The 12508-nt window shown below is 35.4% G+C and overlaps 1 protein-coding gene across 1 annotated transcript in view; it reads right to left on the bottom strand.

The window, feature by feature from the left end:
• The window catches only part of rdo (reduced ocelli), an 81018-nt gene that overhangs the window by 17631 nt on the left and 50879 nt on the right, over window positions 1-12508 (bottom strand). The gene's annotated exons all lie outside the window — the stretch shown is intronic.

The following is a 12508-nucleotide window of genomic DNA, read 5'->3' as shown; positions in this document are numbered from 1 at the left end:
TACAAGATAATCTATTTAGCAAGCCTCACACACATATATAAACACACACACACACGCATTCAAAAACACAGTGCCACAGTTTAGTAAGTGAACAGCCATTCAAATTGAAATCAACGTGGTGTCACATGCTGACATTGTTTCACTTGTTACTTTTGGTTGTTGCTCTTTTGGTCATTTTGTTTTGAGTTTAGTTTTCACAGTAAAGTTCAGTGGTTTTTTCCGACATAGTTTAGTTGAGTTTTCCACTATTTTGTTTATGTGTACTGTGTATTGTTGTGTGTCTGTGTGTGTGTGTGTGTGTATTGTTTGTTGCGTATGTTGCGCCATGTTGACCCTGGGTGATTTGTGGTCGCCATTTGCCACTGGCCACTAGCGCCGCGATAAACTGTGGCCGTTCTTTTAGTGTGTATGTTCATGTACACACACACACATACATACATAGGTCTCTTGTGGTCTTCGTCTGCATAAATTAGCCGCAGCACTATGTGGTTGAATAACAAACCAAATAGCAAAAAAAAAAGGAGAAGTAGAGAAAAAGAGGTTACAGGAGCAAGAATTAAAAATCAACTAACCGAATCTTACTTTAATGTAAGAGGGATTATATCAAGGATTCAATTTGCTTGAAAGCAAAATACAAAAATTTCTTTGGTTCTCAGGAAAAACATGGGAAAGCCGCAAGGATTTATGTGCAGCATATCTTCATATATATATTTTTTGGCAAAGTGCATAAAAAAGGACAGACAGAAAGAAAGAAAGAGTGTGTCACAGAGAGAGAGAGAGAGAGAGAGAGAGAGAGCGCGCGTCATAAAGCCTGTCACCTTATGCATTGTGTCCTTGCCGGATTTGTTGTCAGGATATTGCCTTTGGGCGCACCAGTTGAGTAATATTTCTGCAAAGTTGTTGCGGTAAAAGTGAAAAATTACTTCTACCAACCAAAAAAAAAAAAAATATACATATGTATGTGTATATATAAGAACTATATTCATAGTATGCTCGTGTTCATATTCATGCAATATTGCCATATTCTTAACTCTCACACACAATTTAACTTGGCTACATTATTCACTATAAAATCTCATCGCTGAGGGAGCAAAAAATATTCGAAAGAAAACTACCATGAAAAGAATGCATCTGGAAATGGAGACAGGGTGAGCCAACATAAAGCGGTTCAACTACCTTATCTAAGGAGCACTTAAACATTGTTTTCCAGACATCATTTATGCACAATCCGTCAGAGATATGTTCTGCGAAATGCTTCAGAGCAGCTCTGAATAATCCTGAAGTTATATCATGAGATGTGAATTAAAAAGCACCCTATTGCAAATCCAAAGAATTAAAGGCAAGTGAGTTATTAAAAATTCAACTTTAACGATTGTAATTAAAATTTGTAGCAAAATTTCACAATAAATTTGGCCATTTTTGTGTGAAAATTTTAAATCTGAAATTAAATATACACAAAAACGGAAACTTTTCCTCACCAAGTTAAGTAAATTTGCGGATGGATGATAACCTAAAAATCAGCATCTGTCAAAGCCAAGACAAAGATTGTGGCAGATTTCGGTATGGGGCAAGCAGCTAGCGAAACGTGGATTCCACTCACCGCAACGGCAAAAAGGAATATCTTCCTCCCAACTAGACCAGACCAGACCAGCTGACGGTTTCTTGCCATTTTCTGAATTTGTTGGCAATACGAAAAACTTTGTTTGCCTCCTCGATTCGGGCATGCATATGGCGCACGCGAAAATGGGCAAAAGTTGTGGGTGTGTATATACAATGTGTATGTGTGTGTGTATCTAAATGTGAGCGTGAGTAAAGACAGGAGGAATGCTACAAAAAGGAAACAACAAAAACAGAAAAAACCACTTGGACTAAAAGTAGTTGTTGATATCAGCTTTCAACATATACATTCTTCTACTTCTTTGACTTCCTTCTTTTTGCCTATTTAAACACACAAAAGACACAAGGACAAGGACTGAGGAAGAGGAGGAGAAAAACCAAACTGAGAGTGGGTTAAATCATCTACCCAGAACTAAATTACTCATACGCCACTTGGGACAAAAAGTCAAAGCAAACGCACAAGCCATCGGATGTGGCATTTAATACGTTCGCTACTTTTGTAATTGAATATGATAAATCAAACGAAGAGTTCATGGGGTAAAACTCATATCAGGCATGAATGAAACTCAGCAAACGGAAGTGGTTCAATTCGCTTCAACTAGGCCACTGAAGGTGGTCTCTTCACTTAAAGATGGCATCGTGAAGACACAAACAAAATGAGTAATAAATAATCCGTAGGCAAGTAATAAATGCAAAATATGACATTGAGAATGGGATTTCCAAATCGGAGCACTTCTAAAAGTAACACGTTGCCTTTCTAGGCAGAACAGTGCTTATGATTATTAATTATAAACGAAACTTTTAAAAAAATAATTGTTTTAACCTTTAAAAGTTAAAATATCAGTGTATGTCCTCAATAACTTTTGTTTAGTTTGTTAGTTGTGTTTTAAAGAGAAATTTTAGTTTCAAAACCAAACACCTTTTGCTTATGACTATCACATTTCCGTTCATCGCTTCAATTTCTCCCTTGGCAGTGTTTCTTATTCATCTCTAGTTCCTGGTTCTCAGTTTTCTTCCTTTCTCTTTGGTTTTAACTGTTGGTTCTGCTGCATCTCAAATTACAACTTACAGCAATTGTGTTGCTTCTAATTTTGCTGGTCATTTGAGTAACTCAAATTGTATTAAATTTAATGCTTCAACTAAAACAAAACAAAACAAAACGAAAACGGAGAGAAAAAAAAACGAAAAACAATGAACAATTCAAAATCAAATAAATCTTAATATTTGCCAACGGAGCTAAATCAAATTACGTAAATCAGAAAGCGAAAAGAAAAAGGCAAAGGCTAAGCCTGAACTGGAAACATCTGCGAGAATAATATTATGAGTTATGCCTCAAGGGGGCTTCTAAGTGCGTTCAGTAGAAGAGTCTGTGGGAGAGGTAGGGGGAATGGATGCTGCCACTGCTGACCGACATTAAAATTCATGAACACATTTATTGCCAATTACTGGAAAGGCCCCGAAAAACGGGGCACGTTTTATATAGAGCAAAAGTGAGGAGAAAGTAATTCAGAGTGGGAGTGAAGGGAGCCACAGGTCACACATACGCCACGTACACCCACACAAAATGCGGCAAATGCTTTTCTGATTTTTGTTTATATATTTTTTTATTTTTTTTCTGATTTGATTTGGCAGTTTTTGTTTCTCGGTTTTGTTTTTTTATTTTGTTGTTCACCCACAAATTGATAAATTAGATTTACGCTTGAGAAATTATATTACAATATATTTGTATTTTTATTATTTTACCGCAAAATTTAAAAAAATATCCTAAAATTTCTGATGTTGCTCAGCTACGTTATACACTTCTTGGTACCCAATCACAAATTTATTTTAATCATTTTGCAAATACTCAGTTCGTATTTTTTTAAGGTCAGAACTTTTAAAACTATCACAATTCCTACCAATTGCAAATTCTTTCTTTCCTTTTATTCAAAAAAATCTTTTTGTGTAAAGTAATAAAACGATCGCAATTCATCATATAAAATGGACGTTTCTGTAATACTCTGTAAATTCTTGGTATAGATAAGTATACCTAGGGCTTAAAACTGAAACAATTTTATCTAAAAATTCTTAATGGGGAAACACATTTGTTTAGTTCTTACTCGAATCAAATTTCTCGTTCTAGTCCGATAGTCTGCGATAGTCTAGTCTGCGAAAATAACAGAGTATAGAATCTTTGCAACTGTTAAAGAGACTTGTCTATTCTCTATTTGAATTTTTTCTGCAAGTTGTCCGTAATTTATGGCTATTGCACGTGTTTTCAGGCAGTGAAAAAGTGTTAAATTATTCTCGTTTATTTGGAATTTTTCTTTTGCTGATTTCGCAGATTCTCTGATTTTCAATGTGAAAAGTTATATACCTACAGTTCAGACAATTTGCTTGTGATTAATAGAAATTTGATTTTTAATACATTTGCATTAGTTGTTGGCTGGGTATGGATGAGTTAAAGGTTTTTACGTTTCCACTTTAAGGCTTGGATATCTTTTTCGTGGTGGATAAGTGAAAACAAGCTGGCGTGAAGCGTTAAAAATGCAATCAAAAGCCAACACAAAAGTTTAAAAACCTGAAGAGACAAAAGCGAATTGTGACCGTGACCAGACGCGGACAGGTGAGGTTAGTTGAGGTAACTGAAACTAAGGTAAGGCAAGGGGACAGCTTGATACTAAAACGGGTTGACAGGCGACAAAGAAAACCGCATCCTCTTGGTCATTTTGGCCGATGACGTTATTTTCTTTTCATTTTCGTTTTCTGCTGCTTTTTGTTACTTTTTGACGGGCGGTCAGTTGAAAGTTAATATCTTTGAAATATGAAACATTTAAGTGGAAGTGAAGGGATTTCTGTAAAACTACATTTGATTCTTGCTATATTTCTGGTTGTGTTTTTTTTTTCCCCCCGTCATCTTTAAGAGCTACATTCAAGAGCATTTTTTTTTTTTCAGGTTGTAGGTGTAAGCCTGTTGCCTGTTTTAGGCATCAATGCCTCAAAAGATTGCTGCTCATTTGCCGTACTTAATTGGCCCATGTCGGCTTAATGTTTCATCGCAGCTCCACCTCTCCTTCTTCCCTCTGGTACTCCACTGGTCATCTGCTTCTTCTGGCTCGTTTCACTTCCGTACAGAATCGTGTGTGTGTATACGTGTGTCGGCTTTTGTGGCGGGTGTGGCCCAAGAGCTAATCGTATTTGACCAAATGACCCAAAACAAAAAAAAGCAAGCGACAAAATCTGCAGCTGATTGCACACACACACACACGAACCCATATAAGAAGGTGGGGGGCGGAGAAGTTTATCCTGGTAATTTCTATAAAATGTTCGTCCTCTTACATTTACTGAGTGTGGAAATAAATCAAATAAAATACTACAAGTGCACAAAAAGCCTGTGTTAACAACATGTTTTTAACCAATTACAAAAATTTCGTACAAAAATTATTACACTCAGAAACAATTTTGAATAAGAAATATTTCTTATATATACGTAGAATCATGTATGTATCAGAATTTGGAAAAAAGAACCTTTAATGGAAATCACAGGACCCTCGTAATGCTCCTAATATTAGGTTAACATTTGATAAGCCATGTACAAAAAAATATTTCAGTGTATCTTTCAATTTCGATCAGGAAACGTTGCTTTCAAAATTCAATCATAATTGTTTAATGTATTGAGTAGAAATTTAAAAATTTACAGTACAATAGATTATGAAATATTTACTCAGTGGTTTGTATTTTAAAATAATCGAAACTCTTAAAGAATTTTACAAATATTTTATTTTGTACCACTTTAATTCAATATCTAATGATCGCCATTAGATAACTTGAATAACTTGAAGAATCTGAAACTATCTACCCATCAAACGATTTCAATAAATCAGTTTATGCTTTTCGAGAGTTTGTTATCTCTTTAATTTTTAATAATGATGAAATGAATATGCATAGTTTATAGAGTTCTCTTAACTACATATTAATAAATAATTAAATTTTCTTCACCCAATCAGTTAATAGTTGTTAGTGTCAATCATATTCACACAACTTTCAATTGCCCTTAAAGCATTGCTTCTTCATCCATCTACAACAATTGACATCAATTAAATTTTGCCCATTGAATTAAGAGTCGTTTCTGTCTATTTCTCTTACTGTCGGTTTCTATCTCTGTCTCTTTGATTTCAATTGTCTGCCAAATAAGTAGAAATCAACTTAAAGTGTGTGATTTAATGTCTGACTGAGTGTCAGAGGAAAATAAGTTGAATTAAATGAATCTAATGAAGAGACTGAGAGTGTATGATGCGAAGTATGTAAGTATGTATGTGTATATGTGCACGTGTGCTTGAGTGAAGTATCCATGTTAGAATGGCATGTTGAGAAAAAAAATAGGAGACGTTGCCTTTATCCACGACAACCACATAGAGACAGACCGAGAAAGGGAAATACAAGACAATGATGTAATTTCTGGCCTACCTTTCTTTCAATGTGATATACCAAGAAAGAGAGAAAGAGAGAGAGAGAGAGAGAGAAGACTGCCTCCTTTTTAGGTACAAAACAACATTAAGGACCATTTCAGTCTAACTTTGAGTCGCCGTTGTCGACGTCTTTGGCCAAAATGAACAAGCGGAAACAATTAGCGTTGTGTTGTGTAATGTTTGCCCTGGCTCATTCTGTAATTAAGAGACTCATTAAAAAATGATAAATTTAAATGGAAAAACATCTTTTGGCCATAGAATGAATGATTTCAACTTTAACTTTGCCCAGACAGTCTCAAGTGCTTTTGAGAGAAACATCTCAACCAAATAACTCCATAGAAATTAAGTAAAATTGAAATTTTAATGTTAACACTTTGAAGCTAAATAGGAAATTAAGTTGCAACAACCAAAATGTTTTGTAAAGGAACAAGTCCAACATTATATTCGGAACCCATTTGTTTCTATAAGTTTTACGTCCTCAATTATCATTAGATCCTTAGATCCAGGCAAGTGTTGTAATATATGTATTACTTTATAATAAACTTTGAGTATTGTTCAGATACATATTGTGACATTGTGGTCAACCGATTTAAAGTTTTTTATATGTTTAAGCCACTTTTCTAGGCTTTGTCACAAACTAGATTGTATCTTTAGTTTAGCGATGTCCTTTAATCTTTTGGGAATCGTTAATGCAGAACCTTCATTCGGTTAAGTAAATATCGAAAATTGCTTACTGGGTTGTCCTCGATGCACTTTCAATTAATTGGTAAAAATAATGTTAAATTTTTATTCGTTTTTTTTTTTTTGCTGTGAAATAAAAATTCACTGTAATGTGCTTCCCACCTGTCAGCTGAAGTGCCATTTAAAACCATTTAAATAAATATTTTAATACTTTTTCACATATAAAGTGCATTAAAATAAATCAGTGCAAATAGTTTTTTTTCCACTCCATTCTTGATGTTCTCATTGAAAGGGTAATTGAATGAGTCATTTTTCAATGCCAATTAAATTGTTTAAATAAGCTAAAGTTAAATATTTAAGCCATTCGCACAAATATTTACGAACTTTTTGCCGCATTTCTTCCCCCCAATTTTGCCATTTAGAAGCCATACACATGTCCCGGGCGTAGCCAGACACGACCAACAGGACCAACATTTTTATCAATTTGCTAGCTGTGTGAGAGAGCGGTAGGCAATCTTTCAGTAAGCTGTCCGGATTGAGCAAAGTGCCAAGCGACGCGTGATTATGCCCCGGTCATAACGAGGGAGTGTAACAAAGGGGTAAAGGCTGGCGGATGAATTTGAGTTGAGGATGATAGACATGGTCACGGAAACGCTCCATAGCCTGGCCATAAAAGACTTGAGCGATTAGTTACAGAACGTGCAATGCATGAGATTTTTGAGCGAAGCCGCAACTAGCCACGTATGGGATGGCAGCCCACCTAAAAACCACAACCAAGCTGAAGATCCTGGGAGGCTGCTAAAAACGAAAACTGAAAAATTGAATGGGGGGCTTAAAGCCTGTAATGCTAAGTTGTTGAGCGAGTCTCGTGATGCCAAATTGTGAAAGAACACAGAAGCTGCAAACCGCTTTGACTTTAAATTTAAGACGAAAATTGTTAAATTTATGTGAAAGTAACTTTGTTAAAATTTAAAACAGTAGTTAATATTCGAACTTGTAAGTCCAAATGATTTAAATTCAATTATTACGAGTGCTTAGCTCACATTTGAAGGCCACCTTTACCCTTTAGACGTAGACAACTATTATTAAATAGTTTAATTGTTTTCTTACTTACTTTATTACTCCCTCACATTCAATAGTTCCTTCTTATAAATTTAAGTAGCAGTTCTTTTTTGCATTCATTATTTTATCTTGCCATGTTCTGCAAAAACTAACCATACTTAGATACTTTCTTCACCCTTGGTTAGCTTTTGATTTTGAGTAAAATTATAAATTAAAATTGATTACTTCTCCAAATTGTTTTTAGGGTCAAATCCGAACAATTAAATTTTTAAATGATTGCCTACAAAATGGCACCCATAATTAATCATACTTTTTTCTGAATAAGTTTCCAATCCCTTTCGATTCCATTTCCCCTCTTCCTGACTATCTCACGCTGTCATTTTCAAAATGAAGATTTTTCAATTGAAATGTCAAAACCGTGAAATTTCTCCCTTTCGTAGCGAAAAAAGAGAAATCCAACAAACAAATATTTGCTCATTAATTTATCAATTTACTGTCATTGATGACCCTTCAGATGGGATGACACAAAATAAAAGAACTACTATATGACATACTTTTAAGTTGGGTAAATCGAATGGTAAAAAAAAACCAACAAACAGTTTTATTTAAATTTCCATTTATCAATTTGCTACCCGAATGACTGGCGGTCTGTTCGTTTCATTGCTTATTATTTCAATCAATTGAATTGAAGCAAGGAGACGGCAAAAATCAGTGAACCGTTTTGCATCGGACTTTGTGTCCTGACCCTCATCGTGTGGTTGGTCCTGGGGACAAGTTTGTGTGAAAAGAAAATACTTTTCTTCTCGCTGCCCGGCAGCTAATTTATCAATGGCCGCCATTTGCTTCTTGCAAATATTTTTTGTAATGGAAAGTAATTTTTCCATTTCGTCCTCCGCGTTGCGCTTTTGCCATTTGTTGGAAAGAGTTGAAAGCTTGCCAAGGACTCGTTACTGCGACTTTTTGCTGATTGAAAGCTTATTGTGTCCGCGCTTTAATATTTATGACATTGTAAATTTTCAGTTGCGTCTCCAACGATTTGAAGGTCATTTCCCTGTAATTAAACTTTGCCCTCTCTTCCAATTGTCTTAGAATTTTAATTACATTTCTTTTTTTAAGGTACTCCAACCATGAATTTTTCTTTCAGCACACTTCCTGCTTGCTGTGTGTATTTGTAGGCATTTGCAAATGTATCTATATCTGTTTTTGTGTGTGTCTGTGTGTGTGTGTGTGTGTGTGTGTGTGTGTGTGTGTGTGTGTATTGACTTTTAAATACATCAACCGCAAATACCGCAACTCAATCAAACTGTTAATCGACTTGTCCTCATACTACCTCTAGGTCAATTCGTGCGTGCCTCTGGGTTGAAACCCTTTTCTGATTGTTTCCTTTTTTTTCCCCCATATACTCTGAAAAGTGAGAAAAGTAAACTGATTTCGGTAAGCAGTTGGTTACCAACATCAACAGCATTGTGGTACACGTCTTTACTTTTCAATTGTCGCACAAGAACTGATTTATTGAGTATCTTATTGCTAGCTTATTCTAAATGGTTACATGTATGTGTGTGGATCTTATAAATGTAGATAACTGAGATAACTTGGTAGTGTGAGGATCCACTGTGGGACTTATGTTAGTATGACTAGGTGATGCCTACAACTCGGCCATCCTGACCAGAGAGCTCCCGATCTCTTAGCTATTTGAATTACTTAGCCATGGCCGTATGTTTCCTATGGCCCATACTCCTTTATAAGGAAGTCTGGTTTGCTGAAAACCCTCAACATCCTCCAAAACGTATCTGTCATTGCGCAGCACTTTTGTCACTCTATACGGACCTTTGAACTTGGGAATAAGTTTTTTAGACACTCCTATATAAGAGTCGAAATTCCTAACCATCACCAAATCGTCTGCCTTATACTTAACGGGATCTTTTCTTTTAGAGTCTACTTTTAACTTATTATACGTTTGTACTTTTTCTATACTTTTACCCGCCTCCTGTCTTGTTCTATCCAAGTTTCTATCTATGCTTATTTTATTTAATTCATCTAGGCTAATTTTCAATGTATCTAAAACCTTTCCTCTTTGTGCAACTCCGAACAAAACTTTACTTGGATGCTGACTGATTGACCTTTGTAACGTGTTGTTAAGTGCATATTCAACTGTTTCTAAGATTGTGTCCCAATACAATCCTTTGTCCGGCTCAGTCAGCTTAGCGATCATTGGACCCAAACTTCTATTCACCCTTTCTACTTGTCCGTTGGCTTGCGGAGATCCTGTAGCGATTTTTATGTGTTTAACTTCGTTTTCGACTAAAAAATCTTCAAATTCTTTTGATGTGAAGCAAGTTCCTCTATCTGAAATAACGCATTTGGGTCTACTATATGCTCTAAAATAGTCTTTTAATGCTAATACTGCCTCTTTTGACTTTGTAGTTTTCGTTGGGTACAGACGAACGAACTTTGTGAAAGCATCGATTACTACTAATATGTGCTTGTTAGATCTGCTCTTATCTATTGGACCATAGTGATCTATGTGTATGACATCAAAAGGGACCGTTTGCTTAGGAATGTTATGAAGAAAGCCTTCCTCTTTTCCATTTTTATCTGAATAAGATATACATTTTAGACAATTTTGTACATGCTGTTTGCATTTTTCTTTAACGCTAGGGAACCAATAGCTTTTCGAAATAACATCTACCATTTTGTCTACTCCGATATGGGCTAACTGATCGTGATAACTATACATGACATGACTTTCCATTTCTTTCGGGACATAAAATAAAAGAGATTCCTTATCTTTTTTTCTGTACACTATGCCATTGCGCATTTCATAATTTTTGTGTTCTGTATTGTGTAGTTTCGTTAGGATTTCTTTAATTTTCTCATCTCTACTTTGACAAATAATTAGGTTCTCTTCGAACGAATTGGAATCAATGGTGAGTATATGTGTGTTTCTGCTAAGCGCATCAACGTGCTGCATGCGCTTTCCGGCTCGATGCTCTAGGGTATAATCATAGTCTTGAAGAAGGAGAGCCCACCGAGCTATTCTGGGAGAAAGTTCTTTCTTATTAAGTGCTAACGTAAGTGCACTACAGTCCGTGACTATCTTGAACTCTAATCCTTGAAGATATATTCTAAAACGTTTCAATGAATACACTACGGCTAGTGTCTCGAGTTCGAAACTATGGTACTTGGCTTCTACATCTGTTGTACGCCTAGAAAAATAGAACACTGGGTGCATCTTATTATCTTTCTTCTTTTGCAAAAGCATTGAACCAAAACCAAGGGCACTAGCGTCGCAGTGTAACTCTGTTGGGTCGGTCGGGTTGTACAAAGCAAGTATAGGGGCTTCTAACAAATTTCTTTTCAATTTTTCAAAACATTCTAATTCTTTACCACCAAACTCAAATTTTCTATCTTTTCTCACCAGATCGTACAATGGTTTTGCTATTGTTGAAAAATCTTTAACAAATCGTCGAAAATAAGAGCATAACCCTAGGAAACTCTGTACCTCATGTGTTTTAGCCGGTACTGGAAAATCGCTAACTGCCTGTAATCCTTTTGGATCTGGCTTGATGCCGTCTCCTGTAATCACGTATCCCAAATATTTAATTTCTTCCTGAAGAAATTCGCACTTGTCAATTCGTAATTCAAGTTTGTTGGCAACTAAACGTTTGAAAACTTCTGTTAATATTTCTAAATGACTTTTACTATCCTTTGTTGCTATCAATATGTCGTCCATGTAAATTAAAACCTTGTCTTCTCGAACTAAGTCAGCAAAAATTTTGTTAACATATCTTTGAAAAACTGCGGGTGCGTTTCGTAGTCCAAATGGCATTCGAAGCCATTCGTATTGACCCATCGGTGTTGTAAACGCCGTGTACTTGATAGAGTCTTCGTGCATAAAGACGTGAAAGAAGCCATTTTTTAAGTCTAACTTGGTGAATACTCTCTTTCCCGAAAGTTTGTCTATAAGATCATCTATTAAAGGTGTGGGGTAATTGTCTTTGAGCATGTTCTTGTTCAGGGTTCGGTAATCTACACACATTCTAAGTTCTCCGGATTTCTTTTTAACAAGTACTATTGGTGATGCGTACTCTGACTCGCTTACTCGTATAATTCCGTTTTTAATGTATTCATCTAGCATGTTTTGGACTTGGGCTTTCTCTGCAAATGACAAACGTCTCGGGGGATAATTAAAGGGTTTCGTGTTCTCAAAATTTAGTTTCATTTCCCATTTAACTGACGGATGATCTGGTCTTTTGACTTTGACATAAAATTGACTAAAAATATCTATGAGTTCCTTTCTTAACTTAGCGTTACAATTATCGTTGATTTTTAGCGAACTACTTTCATTTGGTTCGGGATACTCAATTGACAATATTTCAAGCGCTGATTGTTCATTCTTCGCATACTCTAAAATTTCGACTGATTTTTTTGTATTTTCTTGCCATTTTTGCTTTGCACTATTATCACTAACCTTTTTGTTTTTAAGAACATCCTCTTTACGATCATTATTTACTATTTTTACATTTGTATAACTTCTATCGTTTCTTTCTATAATTTCTTTTGCTTTAGCATTATTATTCCTTCTAACTTTCTCATTTTGTATGCCATCATTCTCAGAAATTCTATTCGTTTCAGTGCTATCCTTTTCATTAATTTGATTGATTTTTTTACTATCGCTTTCAGCAAGTCGGTGATTTTTA

The sequence above is a fragment of the Drosophila tropicalis genome, unplaced genomic scaffold (assembly GCF_018151085.1).
Source record: "Drosophila tropicalis isolate 14030-0801.00 unplaced genomic scaffold, ASM1815108v1 contig_1187, whole genome shotgun sequence".
Lineage (NCBI taxonomy): Eukaryota > Metazoa > Arthropoda > Insecta > Diptera > Drosophilidae > Drosophila > Drosophila tropicalis.
Note: the sequence above shows the minus strand (reverse complement) of the source record. Positions and strands in the feature narration are given on the sequence as shown.